The following is a 14,803-nucleotide window of genomic DNA, read 5'->3' on the forward strand; positions in this document are numbered from 1 at the left end:
CTCTCTGTCACCCCAACGTGGTATCTTTTCCTGTGGGCTGCCATGCCCTGTCCTGTCTCCTTTGTCTTTATGAGTTCATGACTTTTTATAATTCCATTACTGTCATTTTAGTGGTATTTCAGGAAGGGATGGAGACAAACAAGGGGGTTCCGTATGCCGCAGTCAACCGGAAGTGCAGTTTTCACTCCTTATTTTTATGGAAAAATGATTATTTTCAGGGGTGAAAAATGATGAAGAAAAAATTATTTTAGAAATCAGATAACTATTTTTGTAAGGCAGAGAGAGGATATTATGAGATTCAGTTCTGATTTTGCCTTTTTTCCTTTTCACTGTGGCTAATAGAAATGAAGGTCTAATGACCGAGAGAGCGCGTCATATTCCAGAACAGCCAACCATGGAGAGAGAGTTCTGTTTATTTATCGGTGTCTCCTATGAGAAAGTAGTATTTCCACCTGTCCTCATTTGGCTTTATTTTCTGTTATTGTGTCCAGATGGCCCTCCACCATCAATACTGAATCTCAGAAGAATAGATTCATTTACTTGCAACTCTGACCTGAGCTATTTTATTTCATTTTCTTTTTAGGACTAGTAATGTGGTTTTGGCCAAATGCTCTCATGGGTTTAGATAGTTCTTTATTTTGGAGCCTTGAGAACTTGCAGAAAGTGCAGCCATTTCCCTGACACATTTTCCATCGTTCCTGTGATTCAGGAGATCAACCGCAGACAAACGGGCAGGATCTGCACATGTTCTCACGTGTCAGCGTAGAAAGACAGTCTCTGTAGGTTGGTCATTTGTCCCTAGAAAGGGAGGTGACCCCCAGTGCCCTGCTCTAACCGCTCTTCTTAAAGCAGCGCCGGAAAACACACTCCACTTAAGCGATACGAGACTTTCCCTGGATGGCTCTGCTTTTTCAGATACGCCATCTCAGCTTCACTTCAGTCCAACATCTTTTTCTTTAATGCTGGCCATGAGCTTCCATATTCCTCCACAAAGATATGACCACAGAGATGGGACCTAGGGTCCCCCCTTGTAGGACCTCAACGTTAGGTGCTTCAGAAGTCGGATTTTTTGTTTCAGCAGACTGGTAGCAAGCGCAGCTGTCTTTCAGGAGCTGGATCAAGCCTGGGTCTGACTCCTCTCACCCGGGGAAGAGGCGATTCTCTCTGAGGAGCATGGCTTGGTCATGGGGCGGACCAGGAAGTCATTCTTCCTTCAGGAATCTTTGGCTCCCCCGGGGCACGCAGGCCCCAGGGCGGACGGAGGGCTGGCTCTCTGTGTTGGGAAGGGGGCCAACACCCCGAAGTGTGAAAACAGCTGTAGAGAAGACAAAAGGCAGGGAAGCGGAACTTTCTTAATGTTCTTCATCTTCCCCAAATATGACAAATAGGTCCCTGTTCCCAACAAAATGGACTTCCCACAGGGCGCTCACACACAGCAGAGTTCACGGAGGACATGACGGACTTCCTTTTATCAGAGACAGGTCAGGAAATGGAAGTCTGGATGTATGCCTGTCACTCACAAAACCTGCCTGCCTGTCACCTGGGCACCTGCAAATTCCTTGGGTTGTTCTGTCCTTCCGTGTTTGCAATAAAAATGACTGGCTGTCCCGTCTCATGGACTCTGGGAGATCCATTACCCCCCCCCCCCGCTCCTCACGACGTGGGGGTGTTCAGGGTACTCAGGTCCGCTCTTGCTCTGATCCCACCTGCCCAGGACCCTTGAGCTCCGCCCATTCCCGCTGCTCTCAGCCCCTGCTGCCCTGTCCCTCGCTCGCCCTTCACCTCCCCAGAGTTCTCCCAGCCCAAGGCTGCTGTGCAAGGCCTGCTTTATTGACGATTTGGAGGGAATAGAAAAGATTATACGTCACCAGAGTGCAAAGTGCCGTTCAGTGTCCAGAGCTCTAAAAATCCATCTGCCACCCCCCACCGGAGGCACTGATTGCCACCCTATTTTTTGGCTTCCCCTGCTTAACAGCCGTCTCGGGCGCCCCCCCCTTCCCCCTGCCACCGGCCCCTTGTCTCCCAAGGTCTCAGGTGTCATCCACGCCCCAGCTGCTGTCTCCTGGTGGGCAGAACAGATAAGCTCTTCCCATTTCTACCCTTCCCCGACCTCCTCTCTCTCAACCCAAAGGCCTAACAAGGCCTTTTTCTGGCCCCCAAATGACCATCTATCCCCAAGATGCATTTTGCTGAAGCCTGGAAATCAGCAGGCAGTTTGCTTCCACACAGAAGCTGTATTTTCTTCCCACCACGTTCATTGACCGAATGGAGAAGTGTCTCTGGAATTGTCGGTGGCGGCACCTGCCCGTGCCCGTGCTTTCTCCAGGGATGGCCTTTCCTCCTGCAGAACGTGTCACCTTCCACTCTGTGCACGCGCTCGCGCGCTCCGAAGTCCGTGTGGCGCAGCCCCAGCCCCGACCACTCAGGGCGCCTGAACTGGACTGGGGCTGCGGTTCCTGGAGAGGTGGCGGAAGGCGAGGCTCCGCCTGGAACGGCTCTGTCCTTCCTTCTGGAGGAGGCTGTGATGTTTCTTCTGTCGATTTGGCTGCCAGGCGGTTGGTGTCAGGAGATGCTCTTGAAAGCAGGTGCTAAGTGGTCAGGGGGCTATGGGGCAGAGAAGGCGCCACCCATGCAGGGTGCTGGGACCGCCTGTCTCTCCATCGACTTCGGGAGGATGAAGCTCTCGGGAGGCGGGTCCTAAATACTCAGTTTGTGTGAAGCCATTCTTCCCAGAGAGCTTCCCCACAGCAGTGGGTCCAGCTGGGTCAGGGCGCCTCTGTCCTGTGCCTCCAGGGGCGCTCGCTCCCCGCAGAGCTGGAGCCCTGCCCCCCGCTCCCGGGCGACTCCTGCGGTAGCCATACCACAGATGCACCGTTATTAAAAAAAACACTGGGTTTTACAGGTGAGAAAGCGGGCGGGGGGGGGGGGTCTCCCGCCGCGGGCCACACACACAGCAACGGCAGCGCTGGGACTGGGAGGAGCCGCCGGACGGCCGCCGCGCCTGCTTCAGAGCTCTCCCCCGCTTGGGAGGAGGTCTGGTTTCCAGCCCCGAACAGCACATTTGTGACGGACCACGAGGGCTCGTCATAAACCCCCGTGTGTCCATTGGTATTCAAACCTGGCTGTGTTTATAGTTTGGTTTTATATATGCTCATCTGTGGAAGGACAGACATCAAGAGGAAGAGTGCTGCTCCTGGGAGAGCAGCAATAGGACGGAGGCTCCCAGCCCGCCCGACGGAAGGCGGGTGTCCTCCTGAGGCTCCTCAACCGCCGTGGCTTCTCCCCCGATTGCACTTACTTCAGTTAATAAATAGTATTTATTTGCTTGGGGTTTTTTCCTGTGTTCCCCGTCAGACCGCAGGTTCCACAAGAACAGGGAGCTGGTCCCTTTGTCCCCCACTATCTAAGCTTCCAGGTGGCGGTGGTCCACACGTGACACCGCGGGCCTGAGGTTGAATGAATAAGTGAATTAATTTAGAGGACACATCGGTGATAACTCGTGCATTTCTCTTCGCCTTTAATTAGGTCAGCCAGGAATAAAGGTGCATCCTCCTGGTGCCAAGCGTTCAGGGCTGGGGCTCAGAACGCCCCCGGCTTCCGCTGAAACTGACGGGTGCTCGGCAAGGTCACCCAGCCAAGGATGCCGCTGGTCTTGTTTCTTAAAATCATTTAGAGCGAGGAGTACCCACAGATTCTGAATTTGAGAACATTTGTTCCCTTTCAGACCTAGCACTTCAGGTTTTTACGAAGGAGCTTTTACTAGGTTTTCGTTTCCGCTGATGAGGCTTCCCTTGGAGTTGGTTACGGGACGTGCTCATTATTTCAATGAACTTGGAAATGAAAACAGATCTATACTCACTATCAATTAAGTGTTCAGTCCCTCCCTCCACTGAGAGTTCCTACGAAGAACGTAGCTGCATAAACTTGAAGCAGAAGAAAGGTGCTCTTCGGTGAGAAAGAAGAAAATCACAAAAGGAAATACCGTTTTTAGCATCAGGAGACCTTGAAGCACTGACGTGTTTATAACTGTGACTATGAGGTCAAGCCCCGTGTGACACAGGCTGTGGACACTTGTGACTCAAACTTGGACAGAAACAAGTGTGCTAGTTGGACCCGTTCACGGCAAGTGACAGAAACGCAGCCGAAGTCCAAGGACACTAGCTTGGTTCATTGAGAGTCCGAGCTCCGGCACAGCGGGATCCAGAGGTCAAAGGATTTTCTCGATTTTCGTTCTGTCTCTGTTTCTCTCCCCCACACACTGCTGCCCCAGGTGGCCCCATTCTGCATAAAGCTCTTCTGTGGGGCTTACTCAGGAACCAGAGCAGCTTCAGACACCATCGATGGCCCTTGGAACATTCAGGCCAGAGGCAGTGAGAGAGAAGAAAGAGATGGTCTTGGTCCCTGCATCTCAGACCTTTGGGAAGCCTTTTCCTGACCTCTGTGTGAGCTGCGTCTTTGCCTGAACCGGGGACTGGGACCAGCGGTGGGGACGGACTTGGGTCCCCTGCTCATTCCTGCCCCAGAGGCGAGGCCGTCCTGATGTGTGGGGCTGCTGGAAAAAACAAAAGAAAGCCCGCTCCCAGGGGAAGGTGCACAGGTGCAAAACAAACAGTGGCCCAGCCCGCCCAGGTTGGGAGAGCGGGAAAGAGCGGGAAAGGCGGCTGCCTGCTGTAGGGAACGCGCCCAGGCGCTGTGCGGGATTGTGAAGCAGGCGGGAGAAAGGTGAGCCTTAAGAACGTTGCCTGAGTTTTTAATACCTGCGAACATTTCACTGCGTATTTCAAATATTATCCAAATCACGTGGATATACATTTGTTCTGTTCTCTAAACAAAACTATTGAAAACACCTCAATGGTTTATTTTCTTATTATATGCTCTAGGAAATATTCAGTAAATGTTCCAATTCACAGCCCTGTTTTGGTTACGCGCTTCTATCATGCATGTTAATTTGCTGATTCGTAGGCTTACGACTCTAGTCCTTTCTTTGACTCTTAAGTGTGCTTCCCAGAGTTTTTCATTCCTGGACCCAATCAATCCATCAATCTTTATTGAGTAGTACCATCGGGTATTATTGGCGGTGCTATGAGGGAATTCAAGGGAGTGTACAGAGAGCCAAATTTGTAATTTAACCAGGGCATAGACAATTAAACCACGGAAAGGGCAGTGAGGAGTGAAAAACAGCCCGTGTGATGTTAGTGACATGAGGGGAGAGAGAACACACTGGAAACTTCCTGCACCGGAGACCCAGCAGAAACTTCAGGTTCATAGAAGAACAACTTCAATGAATGACAGAGGCTGATGGAGAAATGCTTCTCCCTTTGTCCCCAAGGGGCTCTTCCAAGACACTTTTCGTAAGTCACTTACAAAACCTTGGCGATACTGCTTCCACCCGCCTCACCCCGCTCTGGTCCAAGGTGGGTGGCCTGAGGGTGCAAACACCCTGTTCTCCGGAGCTGTGCCCACAGGGCACAGGAGGCTCACGAGGAGGTTCCCTCGGCAGCCTGGGGCAGGAAGCAAGGGGCGCTCAGTGCCCTCCGATGAGAGATGCCGTCACCACGGTGACCAAAGCAGGTCAGAGCCTGCGCACAACAGGTGATGCAGCGGCTGGAGGAGGCGGGGCTGAGAGAGCCTGCAGAGGTGCAGAGGGGAGGTAGACGCGGGCAGGTTGAATGCATGGCCCAGTGTCCACCAACAGACCGGATGGCGGCCAGAAACCCGTGCCTGGACTGGCTGGTGGCTCTGCCTCTGCACCACGCGGCCAGTCTCTGCTGACAAGAAAATAAATGGCCATAAAATCAGAGGATCTGCCAGTTTGGATGCTGTGCGCGCCAACAGACATCTTAACGCTGATTAATTTTATACCGGCTGTAGTCTCTTGAGTGATACGCACACATAAGACATTAACACAGTTAAGTACAAACATGAGGAAACACCCAGCACGGAAGACAAGTCACTGCGCCCGACGGCTCCAGTGTCCTGGGTGCCGAGGACACATTCTGCTCTCCATAAACCCTGTAAAGCCGCGGCGCTCGCTGGCCACGCTGCGTCCCTAGTGAAACTTTGTACGGTCTTCAAAAGCATCAGGTGCCTGCACAGGAGCCAACACAACGCAGCTACCGAGACGTGAGTCCAGCCCCCGGTCTCGGGAATGAGGGCGCAGCTTACATACCGAATTGCTCTCACGTCCTCCAGAGTGGGAGGCAGGGCTCAGGGTGAGGTGAGTGAAGTGCTTGCTTTGGGCTCCTGAAAACCCGGCCACTGAAACTCGTAGTGCTTGAGTGCAATACTGAAGAAATTGAAATGAATGCAAAAAATCCACAGTGAATTGAATGTCAGCATTTTACGTGGGGACGGGGACAGTGTCCCTGCTGTTTTCTCGTGCCTCGGTCTCTATTATGGTTTGACACAGTGCTACTGTTGCTTCATTTGCATTAATTTTTATTTTTAAAAATATTGAAATATTATCTACTGATTATGGAGTTTGGGGCACACCACCTCAAAACCTGTGCCCGAGGTGAAGTGTCCTCACTCTCTCCCTCTACTCCCAGCCCCGCTGGGAAAGTTACCAGGAGCTTTCCAGACCAGTAACGGGAGCTCTGCCGGCGGACCTATGACATCGTGGGGTTACATCACATTAACCTTGAGTGTTTATCTCCTTTGTTACTTCATTTACAACTCATGCTACTTAGAAGTAGAAACCCGTGCTTTTCAAAAGGTGGGTCCAGCTTTAGCCCCTCAGCTAGAAAGGTGTCTGGATTCCAGCTCTGATAGGGCAGGAGGCGGCAAGGTCCCATGTCACACGGCTGACTGGGGAGGCAAGCTGGCGCGCTGTCCTCCACCTGCTGGGCCACCTGCCCTCCGTTAGGGCCGGGAGGTGCCAGGTGCTCCATTGAGCATCCCTAGAAATTGGAGTACTGCCTTCCTTGCACTGTCAGCCACAGACCAGAAGGGAGGCCCAGGGTCAGGACAGGATGTGGTTAAATGTCTCTCACCTGGAGAGATAGGGCTGAGGGAGTGACGTGGTGGGGAAGGCGGGGGAAGCCCGAGGGTGGGTGTGATTGAAAAATGAGGATTCCCTGCATGAGAAACGGGTGCTTAGCAAAGGGCAGCCAGGCCCTCCCCCAGCACGTCTCCCTGTGAGGAATGGGGCCATCTTTCACCGGCCTGCCTGCCAGGATGCTGTGAGCCCTCTGGCCTGGCTCCCCGGCTCACCCCGGCAATGAATTTGCTGCTTCTTAATGTAAAACCTGCCTTTTCTGGTCATTGTGCCATTTTATTTACGGCCTGTCTTTGGGGGGCTCTTGGTCAATAGATTGAGTCCCACAGTATATTTCTTCCTTTCAGTTGTTCTTGGTTATATTTTTAAATTACACGGGGCTGCTAATGATTGTGTAGCTTGCCCTTGAGTGAGCAGGGTCTTTGGCTGCCGGGCGGCCAGGTTTTAAAGGCATCGTGGCCACAGATTAATACCAGCCTCCCAGATGATTCCAGTCCTGGGCTTGGCTCCCGCATGGGGGTGAAGGAGGCTAGCTGGCTGGAGGGGTGGGCAGCGTGGAGGCGCGCCACCACCTTGGGCATCAGTCCTCACTCTTAGGTCCTCCAGCTCTGTCCGCGGAGGCAGAGTTAAGTTTGGACAATTAGAATTGCTGAGGGCAAGATGTGGAGGTCCTTCGAGGTCCTTCTGTCTGCTTGCTTGCTCATCAGAATCTCGAACACAGCGTCCCCCAGGGTGCAGTGCCCAAGTGAGGCAGGGAACGCCACCTGGTAAGGCCAAGCAGGAGCCCAGTGCAGGGAGTGTTACTGTAACTACTGCCGGTGGGTCCCAAAGGGGCCGCAGCCAGACCCACCGCCAGGGGTCACGATTCCTGCCTAACTTGCGCACCGACGTCAGAGTGCGGCAACAGTATTAACGCAGGTTTGTGTGATCGAATTAAACTATTGTCTGCATTTTTATGCAAATGAAGATAAGTTCTTTTGGCTGGATGAATTGTGCCTTTAATAAAAGCTGCAGCTTTTGGGCTGCGCAGAGTGTGTTAACTCGGGCTGCTAGGGTGGTCCTGGAGCTGTGCGCTTCCAAGAGCTTCCGACTGGAGCCCCGTAATTCCTGTAGATCCAGTGACTCGCGGGCAGCGTGTTCTCACACCTCCCTTCGTTTTCCTCTCAGTACTCCACAGAGCAGCCTCATCTCCACCCATCAGTTACAGCCGGGTTAATTTACTTCCCCGTGTCTCCCTCCCCGTGCTTGGTGGGGGCATGCTCACTTAAAAATATATATATTTTTTCCCCTTGCTGGAGGCTTTCATGAAACAAGGCTAATATTCAGCACTTAGGGATTCAAGCTGCTGCATCTCCCAAAGTTTGGATGTGTTAATGAACAAAAATCAGAGTGCAGAGAAACTGGAAAATTAGCAGCCGGTTGAGAGCATGCAAACAGGAAACTGTCTGATTATGTGCATGGGGGCAAAATTAGTAAAAGAATTTGAAATTGTCTTGTGTGCAGAGATTCTATTGTTTTCAAAGAATAATTCCATCTATTTTAACATTTTCAAGTGTAATTCCATTGGTAAGGGCTCTTCCTTTGATTGTGAGTGATGTTAATTGAAGGGTGTGTCTCTGCGTCTGTTTTGGCCGTTAGACTTAACATCTTTTGTTTAAAAACTCAGAGTGCAGGCTTTCCTGCCCAGCCTCCCTCCGTGTTTCTGTTTTGGTGGTGTGATGACAGACTTACAGTGTTTCCTTGTGTGTATGGTAACAGATGTTTATGTGAATAACAGACTTTTTTATGAAGGCATACACTTTATAGCCAAATACTAATTAAAAATAATTGCATGTAAGCATTTTTGTTTATTCCCTGGTGTGCATCTTTAATCATTTGAAATCACCTGCAGTTGGAAATTGAGGCAAAGATTTGATACTGCAATTATCAGAGGCCATCTGACTATATATTAGGTAGAAATAGCAACATATTTGAGGAAAAAAAAATCTTAGAGCCGGATGCCAGGTCATTCTGAAGTCTCTTGTATACTGGGTCAAATACTGATACATTACTTTGTTAAACTAATAGGATTTTAAGACATCGTTCAGCCACCAAAACAACGGCTTCATGAATAATATCCTGCACCTGACATGTTTTGTGCACTAACAAGCTCATTACAAGTGGGTTTTAATTAGAGGCGTAACAGATGGTTCCCAGTAAATATGGGCAGTGGCGACTCCCTGGCCTTTTTTTTTTTTTCTCTTTTAAAGACAAAAATTGCAGGTAATTGAGAGACCCGGAATCTTAGTTTGGATTTAATAGTACGTGTCCAATTAAAACCAAGTGTGAAGTCACTGCCGGGATGCTGACTGCGCTCTGCGTGCTGCGCGGCACGGCCCCACGACGGAGTCACCGTGTAACTGGAAGTTTGCGCCTCTTGGCCCCCTTCACCCATTTTGCCCGTAATGCCCCCTTCCTCTCCGGGGCGGCCACCTCCTGGTACCAGCAGGGAGACTCAGTTGAACACCGAATAAAGAGAAGAGGGTTAAAAACGACTTTCCTGTTTAGAAGGGTGCTTCCCCAGGCCGTGGCAGGCATGGGCCATGTGCAGCCCCCCGGTGACTCACCACGGCTTGCTTGTCCGGGCTTTGTTTGTTAAGCATTGCCTGTCACTGCATTATGAAGAATTAATAAGACACTTCTGAGCGTTCTCCAGCTCCGGCACCAAATGCCCTCACCACTGTGACATTTAACAAAAACATTTAAGCAGAAAATGAAAGGAAGGGTTCTAAACGCCACCCGTGCGTCTCCGCATAAGCATTTAAATACTATTTGGGGACACGAGAAGGAAGAGGGAACAGATAAACCCAGCAGTAAGTTCCACTCTAAGAGATCTCATCTTAAATGAACCAGACTTGGCATTTGTGTTCCAGGGCTGGGGTAGGGAATTTGGTAGCCCTTGCATATGGAGAACGTTTATATTTTGTGGTGGAATTTATTCCTAAAAAAAAAAATGTTTCTCTTTGGTGTAGAGAAAATTCTTATCAAAATGAACAAGCAAACTCCCACACAAAAACTTAAGAGTTTAGACATAAATGTCTAAGAATTTAGAGAAAGCGTTATTTCATCAATTTTTATTTTAAATGTTCTTTTTTCTTTTTTTAAAAAAATTGAGGTGGAAACTCGAGAAAGAAAAATACCATATGATATCACTTATATGTGGAATCTAAAAAAAAAAGACAAACGAACTTATTTACAAAACAGAAACAGACTCACAGACATAGAAAACAAACTTATGGTTACCGGGGGGAAGAGGGGGGAAGACTTAAATTGGAAGTTCGAGATTTGCAGATACTAACTACTATATATAAAATAAACAAGTTCATACTGTATAGCACGGAACTATACTCAATATCTTGTAGTAACTTGTGGTGAAAAAGAATATGAAAATGATATATGTATGTTCATGTATGACTGAAGCATGATGCTGTGCACCAGAAATGGACACAACACTGTAAACTGACTATACTTTAATAAAAATATTTTAAAAAATAGGTGTGGAAACTTGAGTCTAGCTTCCTAGACCACTCAGCCATCCTTTGAGATTTGCAAATGTTAGTCACTATATATAAGAATAGATTTGAAAAAACAAATTTCTTCTGTATAGCACAGGGAGCTATATTCGATATCTTGTAATAACCTTTAATGGAAAACAATATGAAAATGAATACAAGTCTGTATATGCATGACTGGGACATGGTGCTGCGCACCAGAAACTGACACATTGTAACTGACTATATTTCAATTAAAAAAAAAACAGGGCTGGGGTGTTGAGAGACAACTGAAAACTTGGAAGGCACGCTGGAGGTTCTGCAACCTTCCACCCCCACCTGAAAAGAGGGTTTTCGGAAGGACTGCTCTGGGAACAAGGCCTCCTCGCAGTCAGATTGACAAAGGGCTGTTTAAGGGAAAGAAGCAGATTTCCGTTTGTGGGGAGGCACCTCCGAAATTTCAGAATCAGGGCTGTCGATGACTGGGCATGCTTTTATATTTCCAGGGCACTTCCCCGCCGGCTCGACCGCCACCCTCTCTCTGCCTTGTTTCCGAGCGGCATCTCTCCTCATGCACACGGTGGAGCCGCGTCTCCGGGTGTGCCGTTGCCTGAGAATAAGGCCACTTCAGGTATGAAATATTCCGCCCGCGTCCCCTGGGGCTCCTCGCTGACACGCAGCAGCGGCTCTGACGTGGAGCCACAGGCCGACAGGCGGCAGAGGGCGGCGTGCATCTGTGGCAGCGGGCGCCGCGGCCAGAAATAGCACTCGTCAGAGGTGAGGGCTTTAATTTCATTAAGAATTTTTTTGACAGCACGACACCCCAGGGTCTTGTTCCAGTTGTTTCTTATCACTTAGGTAGGGGAGGGGACGGAGAGGCAGGAAGAAATCCCCAGGTTGGACTCATAAATTTCACTTTCAAAGGTGCGCCACCCCCTCGCCTGTTCACCAGCTCGGTGCACTTGGTGGAAAGTCCGCGGTCGTCCGTGGAAGGCTCGGCAGGCCGGGCCGGGCCGGGCCGGGCCGGAGGTGTCCCCCTTGGAAAGTGTGCACCAGAGGGCGTGCCGGTTGGAGCCTGATTAATGCGTGTCACCGGAGTAGCACGTAGACGGAGATGTAGGGAAAGACAGGGATGTGTCATTCTGTGTGACTTCAGAATGAAAATAACTGTGGCTTCCTTTGGGTTCAACAGAAGGGATGAGGAAGAGCTCATCAGTCGGCGGGTGAGCCATCTGCAATTTGGCAGAGCCAGCCCCGGGCGTCCTCACAGTGACGAGGTCAGGTTCCAGCCACCAAGCGCCTCTCACTCCCAGACTGCGCCCCGGCCCCCGTCTGTCTGCCCAGCACCATTGACAGAACCTACCCCCCAGCCCTTGACAGCTCACGACCAGTCCTTACCACTGGCCCTGCCTCCTGTGACGGGGGGTGGGGGTGGGGGGGTGCAGCAAAAGAGCGGAAGTTATTCCTCAGTCCCAAGATCCCAGAATCACAACGGCCCGGGACCTCCAGTTGTCAGCTCCCCAGGGCTCGGCTGTCACCCTTCATGCTTAACTAGTTCATGAGAACTGCTGTGGAGATTAACAGATGCCACGGCCTTCACCGTCAAGAGCACAGAGATGAAACCCAGCCACACACTTGACAAGGAGCGTGGCCCAGTGACTAAGGAGCATTGGAGTGGAATTCGGGGGCCAGGGACCGTCCGGCGTCACCACTGACCGCTTAACCTTGGAAAGTCATTTATTTCTGTCCAGCACAGCTCTGCCTTCTCCCCTATGTCTAAAAGGGGGCTGCTTCCTGGGTTTTCCAATTGCTTACAGGAGGCACCAGTGCTGAAAACACATGCACTGGAGCCCGAGTGGGGAGGAGGCCTTGGTTTGTCTGTTCCCCGGTGCTGCGACAGGCACTGTCTTAGCTCCGAGTCTCTGCTACAGCAAATTACCGGACACCGGGAGGCTTAAAGCGCAGCATTTGTTTCTCGTAGTTCTGGAGGCTGGGACATCCAAGACTGAGGGGCGGCAGGTCCAGTGTCCAGCGAGGACCCTCTTCCTGGCTCCCAGATGGCCGTCTTCCCGCTGTGCTCTCAGGGTGGTAGCAGAGAGACGTTCTCCTGTCTCTGCCTACGAGGACACCAAACCCATTCACTGGGGCTCCACCCTCATGACCCAACCACTCCCAGAGGCCCTGCCTCCTGGCACCGTCCTGCTGGGGATTAGGGCTTCACCATTTGGATTTTGGGGGGGCACGAGTAGTCAGTCCTTAAGGGGTTCTTTAAGGAGGCTTTAGAAGTGTTGGGGTTTCCAAGCAGGTTTGGACGGGTGTCTTTACCCATAATTCACCTTTGCCCTCGTTTCCTTCTGACTCCAAGGCCGCTCTCCCAGACAGACCCTGCCAGGGAGGCGCGCGGCCTGTGCTTAGCAGAGACGTGGCTGAGCTGGAGTGACAAGTAAGAAGCTAGGCCCAGAGGAGAGACCCCAAACAGACTTTCGAAAACAGCCTCGTACGAAGATACTATTTTGTTTTCTGACTTGATCTTCATGAGGTTTCCCTTGCTTCTCCATAACACGGCGCCTGGAGCACCATCTGTTTGGCCCTCTTATCAGCCGACAGAAAAGGAGGCGCTGATAAACCCCCAGGTTTGGACAGGACACGAGGTCATGTTGGAGGAGGAGCTTGGAAAAGGAAGACAGCGAGCGAGAGGGTCATTTTATGAAGTCGGCGTGGAGCTCTGGTCCTGCGGCCCCGGCTGCGGGCGGTGTCCTGGCCCCGGCCCGAAACGCCTGCCCTCCGCTGCCACCCGGCTGCGCGCCCTGGCTACTCCGGCGTCACAGAGGGCCACCCGGCCTTGTGTGTGTGAGAATTTGCTCAGATCTGGTCCCTGTGCGCACAAGCACTGAACCCACTTAGCATCTCCAACCCAGAAGCACGGAGGGAGTCGGTCCGTTTAAGGTTTGCCTTACTCATGTTTGTTCCTTCACTCATTCATGCCAGAAAGGACCGCCTCCCCTGAAAACCGGGCTGGGCTGAGGGGGTCTCTCTGGAGGTGCCCGGGCCCCCTCCCATTTCTCCGGCACAGCAAAGCCCCCGTTTGTCTCCAGTCAACTCGTCCAAGAGAGCGGCTGCCTCACTTCAATTAAGGTTGAATTAATTCTTGCTGGGTTCCTTCACAAAAACATCCAGGTTTTAATTGTTTCACCTAATTACTGGACTGCGACCCAGATTTAAGCCCTGGCACAGGTGAGGGGAGCGATGGCCTTCCTTCGATTATGCTCACTTATCGTCCCAAGAGCCTTTCGGAGCAGGATACTCCTTGTGTTGCTACTTACTTGTATGTCTGGCCTTCCAGACTCTCAGATGGAACAAAATTTCCCTAAATAAACACGACATCTCTAAATGCCTATGTCTTCACATTTAGGATCAAGTTTGGCTGTAACTGTCCTCAGAACAAGGCTGCCTGTGCAAATGAGAAACCCCCATAACCTGTGCGTTTCCCCAAATGGTGCAGGGGGCCTAAGGAACAGAGGACCGTGATTTCTATGGATGCTAATTATAGCATTCATTTCTAGCTACATATTTGCATGCAGATATCAGCCTATATAAATTTGGCATTGAAAGCACCCCAAGGCTCCAGTCTGGCAGATGGGTATCGGATCACAATGAAACTTAACAGTACCTGGGGGCTTTGGGGCCAAACAGAGGCTCTGAGCAACAGGAGACCATCCGTCTTCCCTCCTCCGAGATGACAGTGTGGGCTTTATACATTGTTCCGGCCAGAAAATATTTAAGAGCTGGTTTGGAAAAACACTTTGGGCTGATAGCCAATTTCCCTTAATGTTCTGCAGACAGTCTGTAGATCTTGGAAAGTAGGACATCTTTAAATCACTTTATTTTGCTTCACTTTAAGTTGAGGAGAGTTGGCATGTGCTGAGAGGACAGCCCGCTCCACGGCTTCACGGGGACTCTGGTGGGAGGCTGGAGGCAGGTGCTCAGGAGGGCTGCTAAACCCCGGGATCAATTTCCCGTCATGTTTTTTTTTGTTGTTGTTGTTTTCCATGAGGAGTATCGTGGAGATTTCTTGGATTTATCCTTTCTTACTTTGCAAAAGAAAAACACTCGTCCAGAAAAAACCCAAAAAGGTGAAATTTGTGCCTTTCAAAGATTGAGAGGTTTTTGAGAGACGGTGTGGATGTCCTAGCTGGGACCTGGTCTGCAGGCAGACGCAGCAGCATTTATTCCCAGAGAATGTGGTTTGGGGGCTGCAGCAGAAGGCAATTCTTTT

At 50.8% G+C, this 14,803-nt stretch overlaps 1 long non-coding RNA gene across 2 annotated transcripts in view; it reads left to right on the forward strand.

Moving 5' to 3' along the window:
- The window catches only part of LOC116666911, a 46,587-nt gene extending 35,304 nt beyond the window's left edge, over positions 1 to 11,283 (forward strand). For both annotated transcript variants that reach the window (XR_004323714.1, XR_004323713.1), the window contains one exon: positions 11,034 to 11,283. This is a non-coding gene — a long non-coding RNA (uncharacterized LOC116666911). The remainder of the gene's footprint in view (positions 1 to 11,033) is intronic.
- The last annotated feature ends 3,520 nt before the right edge of the window (positions 11,284 to 14,803 follow it).

Source organism: Camelus ferus, chromosome 11, assembly GCF_009834535.1.
Source record: "Camelus ferus isolate YT-003-E chromosome 11, BCGSAC_Cfer_1.0, whole genome shotgun sequence".
Lineage (NCBI taxonomy): Eukaryota > Metazoa > Chordata > Mammalia > Artiodactyla > Camelidae > Camelus > Camelus ferus.